Here is a 6591-nt window from a genome sequence, read left to right on the forward strand (position 1 = left end):
ATGCAAACATGTAGTTTTCCATTTTTCTTATACACAGGAACAATATTAGAAATCCAATCAGCATATCGACATTGTCGAATGAACCTTGCTTCAATCAATCTTGTGATTTTGGACTTTATATCAGGTAAAATTTTCATATTACAACGTTGTGCAGGTTGCTGATACGGCTGATACCCTGGTTTTAATTGCAATCGATGTTCGACAATCGATCGATCTAGACCAGACATTTCATGATACTCCCAAGCAAAGCAATCTTTAAACTCCCTTAACAAATCCACTAACTCACGCTTATACTCAGGATTTAACTTAGCACTAATATACGTCGGCCTTGGCTTGCTACCATCTCCAAGGTCTACCATCTATAACAAATCGGCCGACGTAAACCCGTGCCCAAGCTACCCATCTTCTTGGATGAACTCGTCCATCAAGATGATTCTTCTGAGTCGACTGCTTGGATCGACTGTAGACCGGAATCGGACACCTTCAAGAAGTCAGTGTCCCAGGTCTTGCCAGATATGCATCTAACGTGTTTGTAGCTCCACTATTGCGTGTTGGCTGCAGCAATGCTGTAAGAGGAATCGGCGGTGACCACTTCAATCATGTCGCCGATCCACTGGATGAGGCAATGGTGCATTGTAGATGGGATGCAGCAATTTGCGTGGATCTAGACTCGTCCGAGTAGCATATTACCCTTTACCGTTAATGACAAAGAAGGTGGTAGGTAGGGTCTTACTGCCAATGGTGAGGTCGACGCAGAGTGCCCCCCGGGCTGGAGATATGTTGCCTTCAAAGTCCTTGAGCATCATGTCCATCTTCATCAAGTCTTCTTCACCTTTGCCAAGTTTTCAGAACATGGCATATGGCATGATGTTCATAGCCGCGCCTCCATCTACCAACAGCTTGGTGACTGGTCTTCTGTCAACTTGCCCCTTGAGGAACAGAGCTTTGAGATGTTGGCATTTTTCATCCTCGGGTTTTCAAAAGTGGCAGTCATTGGCTCCAAAGCCAATTGCGTCATCCACTCCTCTGCCTCTGTCGTGTCATCGCGGTCAGCGGGAGCCATAAACTCCATCGGCAAGATGAATACCATGTTAACGTCGGCAGCTGAATGCTGATCATCATCTCCGTCATCGACTTTTCCTCTGGGGTGCCAAACTTGAGACCTTACTCCTTTTTTATCCAATGCTCGCCTTTGTTCTTCCTCTTGTTGTTCCCATTGGTGCAAGTGCTGGACCCTTCTCTTCTGGGATTTGGTCAAACCCTCTGGGCACCATCTGGGGTTCACTGGTTTACCCAGCGGTTTTGTACGCTCCCAGTCCAGCTTTTGGCCCAACGGATTTTTGTTAGAGACCCTTACGTCGGCCATTTCTCCCAGCCGATTGTGTGCATTAGCTCTGCCCCCCAGCCGATTATGTTCATTCACTCTTCCCCCTGCTGATCACACACTGAAACGCGCCTGTCATCTCGATCAAGCCGGTTTCTGCTGATCAGCTCTTGTCCTCTATCTCCGGAGCGTGACCTCTTGAACTGACGGGTGTCGCGGTATTGGCCATTGCGCTCGGGACAGTTATCGGCCGACGGCAATCTGAGGTTGTTCTCCCAACGGTGGATGAAGAACGGACACCTCCAGTGGTCTTCATACCAGCGTATCATTTCTTCCCGCCGCCTTATGTCTTCCTGTTGCCTTTGGTACTTGTTGAGTAGGTCTCGAGAAGTGATAGGCCGACGCGGCTTCTCCAAGTTCCCGTCCTCTGTTTCTGCTCGGCCTTTTCCTTTAACATCATCGGCCGGGACCTGGTTCCTGGGGTCCACCGCTCCATTCCTTTTGGCCAATTCTGACGTCAGTACCTTGGTTTGGGGCATGTTCCTACCGCCAACATCGACCATATTGGCTAGCAAGGGGTGTTGGTCGATCTTCATCGGTTTTGCTAGCTTTGTGGGGACTTCAAATTTAAGTGTCCCTTGCTCAAAGGCTGACTGTATTTGCTGATGGAAGACTTTGCACTCATTGGTGTCATGAGATGTAGCATTGTGCCACTTGTAGTACTTCATCTTCTTAAACTATTCGGCCTATGGGATTGTGTGGTAGGGCAAGAGCTTGATCTGTCCTTCTAGTAGCAGCAAGTCAAATATCTTATCGGCCTGAGATGTATCAAAGCCGAATGTTTCTGGCTCTTTCTTTCCAAATGGGCATGAGATTGGCTTTTTTCCCTTGACCCATTCTACCAAGCCGATTTCCGCCTCCTTTTCTGAGTCAAATCCCCCCACGTACGCCACTTTTTTCTGGAAATTTCTTCATTGGTCAAAGGGGCGCACTTCTTGACTTGACAACCGGTGTACTATCTAGCTCAGACTCTCGAACTCTTGAGAAGCATATTTTTTCTTTGATGTGTGGTAGGAGCCCTTGAAAAGTAGTATCGACCAACTGGCTATCAGTCAGGACCAGACTGTAGCACTTGTTCCTGATCTCTCTGAACCTCTGTATATAGCTGGCCACCAATTTGTTGCTTCTTTGCTTGAGACTTGTTAGATCTGACAGCTTCATTTCATGGACCCCCGCAAAGAAGTACTTATAGAATTGTTTTTCTAGATCAGCCCATGTGATGATGGAATTGGGCGGCAGCGTCATAAACCATTGAAAGGCCGATCCGGACATGGACCATGAGAACAGCCGCACCCTCAGAGCATCTTGCGCAGCAGCTTCTCTGCACTGTATGATGAATCTGTTGATGTGCTCCACCGTAGATGTGTCATCTTGACCCAAAAATTTGGTGAAGTCGGGTACCTTGTACCGATGAGGGAATGGCAATAGGTTATAAGCGGGTGGGTACGACATCCTGTATGTGTAGGTTTGCACCTTTGGCTTCAGCCCGAACTGGTCTTGTATTATGTCGGCTATTCTTGCGGTCCAATCCACCTGCTGCTGCTGCTGCTGCTGCTGATGGACGATCGGCTGAGCCATCAGCATATGCTGTTGAACTTGTGGCACGGTGATCAGGTGGAAGATTGGTGCATGCTGCAGAACTTGCGGCTGGATGGTCGGCTGAGGAGCCGACGGCTACTGACGAACAGGGTCAACATGTCATAGCGCATCTGCTGCCTCATCATACAATACTATTGGCGCTGCATCTCTAAAAGGATCTAGAGCGCCTGCCCCCTGCCGATTTTTGGTGAAGTCTGTTGATACTGCGGGACTATCGGCCAAGAGCTGATGAAAATGATGTCTGCACCGGAGATCTTGGAATGTAAGATCCTGGAGGTACTCCATAACCAGTGGATGGATCCAGACCGGCAGGTATTCCTGCCGTCCCCCACGGTGCCGATGTTGTCAACGGCCGTTGCACAGGAGGAACAGATGTAGGCTGAAGTGGTACTCGTGTTGGAGAAGGCATTTCACCGCTATAGCCTAGGAGCAATTTGGCGTTGTACCTCCCATTCTGCATCTGCATCAGCTGAGGAGCCGATTGGAACATGCTGGGTGCCTCTGAGAAGCTTCCGACCGGTGCGCTGATAGGAGGGGCATAGGCTGGCCCCTGATATCCTACGCCACACCATTGGGCATATAGCTGATGACGGTGTTGTACACTGTGTGAGTCATCACCTTGGACTAATCAATCATAGCCTGATAAACAGACTGCTGGATCATCTCGGACATCTTCCCTGAGTCTTCAGCGATGGTGATTTGGCGAGGAGTCGGGAGGACGGTCTTCTTGATGGGTTCCCCGCTCCTGGTGCGACTGTAGGATTGCAGACATGCCTTCTTGAACTCTTCAATAGCCTTTGCCATCTCATTCTTCTGATTGTCCTTGAGATCTGCCTTGGTGACTTGAATGACATTGTCTTCCGAGATTTCAGCAACCTTCTATTTTGACATGTTGGATCTGTCTCCTCTTGACGCCGATCCTGACACGTGTAAAAAACCAGTGTCAACACCTGCTGACTCAAATTGCCGAGTTAAGGTCTTTAGGTTTAACTGGCATCAATGTAGCCGCCAGTTTTCTCAAGCGGAGAGTTCAGCCCTTGCAGCAACAAGATCATTCAGGCTCCGAGTACTCGGGCTTTCATAACCCATCGTGTATGTCCCCTGAAGACATATTTGATGATGATGTGGAGGCGTTGTTGGGCAAGTTATTCAAGAACTATCAAGGGGTACCTTTGCTTCCGAGAGTTCTTCGTCAGTTTGATGGTTGGTACCAACAGAGGTATGTTCTTTCCTTTGCTTAATTTGGGTAGTCGAGGGCATAGTAACACTTTTCCGAGTAACAATTGTTGGCTTGTGTTTTGCAGTCCCGGGTGCTGTTTGGTTTCTTGCCGTCGACTGAGGGCAGGGAGATTGCTGTGGTTGACACTAACGATGCTCCTTTCTTCCTGCCAAGAAACAACGAGTAGTGCGAAAAAGGGCTGCTGCTCAGCCTATTTCATCTTCGTCGAGTTTGACTCCTGAGGGGTCACAGAGTACCAAGGTACTTAGTCGTGTGTTGTATTTGAGTACTTTTTGGAAAGTCATTACTTTGCAGAATACTGATGATATTAGTTAGTTCAAAAGGCTGACAACTTGACCTTCGATGGTGATGAGGTTACTTCAGATGAGGTAGTCACAGTTGCTAAAGACGCGGCTGCCAGGGTTGTGGCTATTGAAGAGCCGCCTGCGGAGGTGCCGCCTTTGAACTCAGGGTCCGAAGCTTCCGAGCAAGTGGCCTCTGCACCGATGGTCCCTGAGTTGATAGCCCCTGAGCGGGCTACTAGGCCATCGGTTGATGAGTCTGAAGCTTCTAAGCTGGCGGATGTGGTGAGGACACCGGCGGTGGCTGCTGACACCTTGTTATCTGAAGATGTCGCCGGTGGTGAGTATGCGATTTATTCTGGTAGTTGTGTGTACGTAGTCTCAACTTTGCTTCTATCAGGACTTGGTGGCGAAATGGAGGGCCTTCCTCCTGCAACCCCTGTGGTGCCGACTATCGAACTAGTAGTACCCAAAAAGATACATGTTCATTTGCCACCGCGATCACCCCTATGAGGGTTTGTGCAACACCTCCTTTTTATGATTTTGTATTCTGTAGCTATTTTTATGATCCTGCGACTTGGTTGATCCAGGGATGCAGAGGACACTATTCCTGTGGAAGTGGGGGTGGAGGCTAACCCGCCCACTTTACTCTCTGGATCCATAGTCGACTTGACTATGGATGATGCTCCTGAGGTTGCCGACACAGGTCATCTAGGTGCAACTATATCCATGCTTCAGGAGGTCATCCATTCAGTAGAGGTCCCATCAGTTCTTGAGGGTTCCTCTAGTGTGCCGCCTTCGACCGCTGAAGTTGCACGAACAGAGCGTGCAACTGGTGCTAAGGATTTGGCGCTGGTTGTTTCGACAAAGATGGGTGAAGTCGGCACGATAGGTATATAGATGTTTGTTGCCAAGAGTATTCGCTTGTATCTTTTTGCTGATCATGGTTTGCCTTCAGGGTCTGTTGTTGGTAGGGAGCCGGAGCCTGAAGTTGCCAAGAGTACTGGTGGTCCGGTACTCGAGTTGCGTCCAGAGTCGGAGATTAGGAGAGCTATCCAAAGCTTTCAGGTATATCATAACTCATTTTCTACTCTATTGTGTTCCGAAAAGTCTTGACGGCTACTTTTGTTTTGTTTGAAGGATCTGTATGACAAAGCTCAGAGGAATACTCGGGCTCTTCAGGAGCGTAGCGAAGCCTCTCAATGGGTGGCGCAACTAGAGCAGGAGTGTCGCCGTCTTACAGATTCCTTAAGGGTTCACAAGAAGGCTGCAAAATCTTTTGCTATTGAAAGGAATAATCATGAAGTCCTCCAACAGCGATTGGAGAATCACTGTAAATCTTTGAACCAGAGATATCAAGGTGAGTACTCATGGTTTCTTGAGTGTGTTTTTGGTTGTAGTTGGAATTATGATCTCTTTGGTTTGGTACAGAGCTCAAAAGCAAGAAGGCTGTCGCGAGTAGCCAACTGCTTGATTGGAGAAATGCTCATGACCGGGAAGCCGACGAGGCTGCCCATCTTAGGGCAGCTCTGGTCGAAACCCAAGTGGCCTATGAGCATGAAAGAAACAGGAATAATTGCAATGGGGTGATGCTGGCGATGGCTATGGTGGAGTGCATAAACCATGGTAGGACCATAGAGATACTGGAAGGCGATCTCCAAGAGTTGACCAGTGCTGCGCAGGACGTAGTCAATGCTATCGCTCCACTTGAAGATGACGCTGGGCCTCGCTCGCTAGTCGAGAGACTAAGAGCTTCCTTGGGTAAAGTTACTGGACTCTGTAAGGCTGTGTGCAAACAAGTCCTTGCGGTGGTCAAGTCGTATTACCCGAGGGCGGACTTGTCAGCGGCTGGTGATGGAGTTGCCCGGAATTGCACAGAGAATGCCTATATGCAGTATCTTGAGGAGGCTGAGCCGATTGCTTCAAAGATGTCCAAGTTTGTATCTTTGGAGGAGCCATAGGTCGAGGTGTAGCTTTGTCGAGTACTTGTGGGTGTACTCAAACAATTCTATGTAAATATTTTTATTGCGAAGTCTGGATTCTGATTATGATTGATGGTCTTGTTTGGCTAACTTTGTAATCGGAAT

The sequence above is a fragment of the Setaria italica genome, chromosome I (genome assembly GCF_000263155.2).
Source record: "Setaria italica strain Yugu1 chromosome I, Setaria_italica_v2.0, whole genome shotgun sequence".
NCBI classification, from domain to species: domain Eukaryota; kingdom Viridiplantae; phylum Streptophyta; class Magnoliopsida; order Poales; family Poaceae; genus Setaria; species Setaria italica.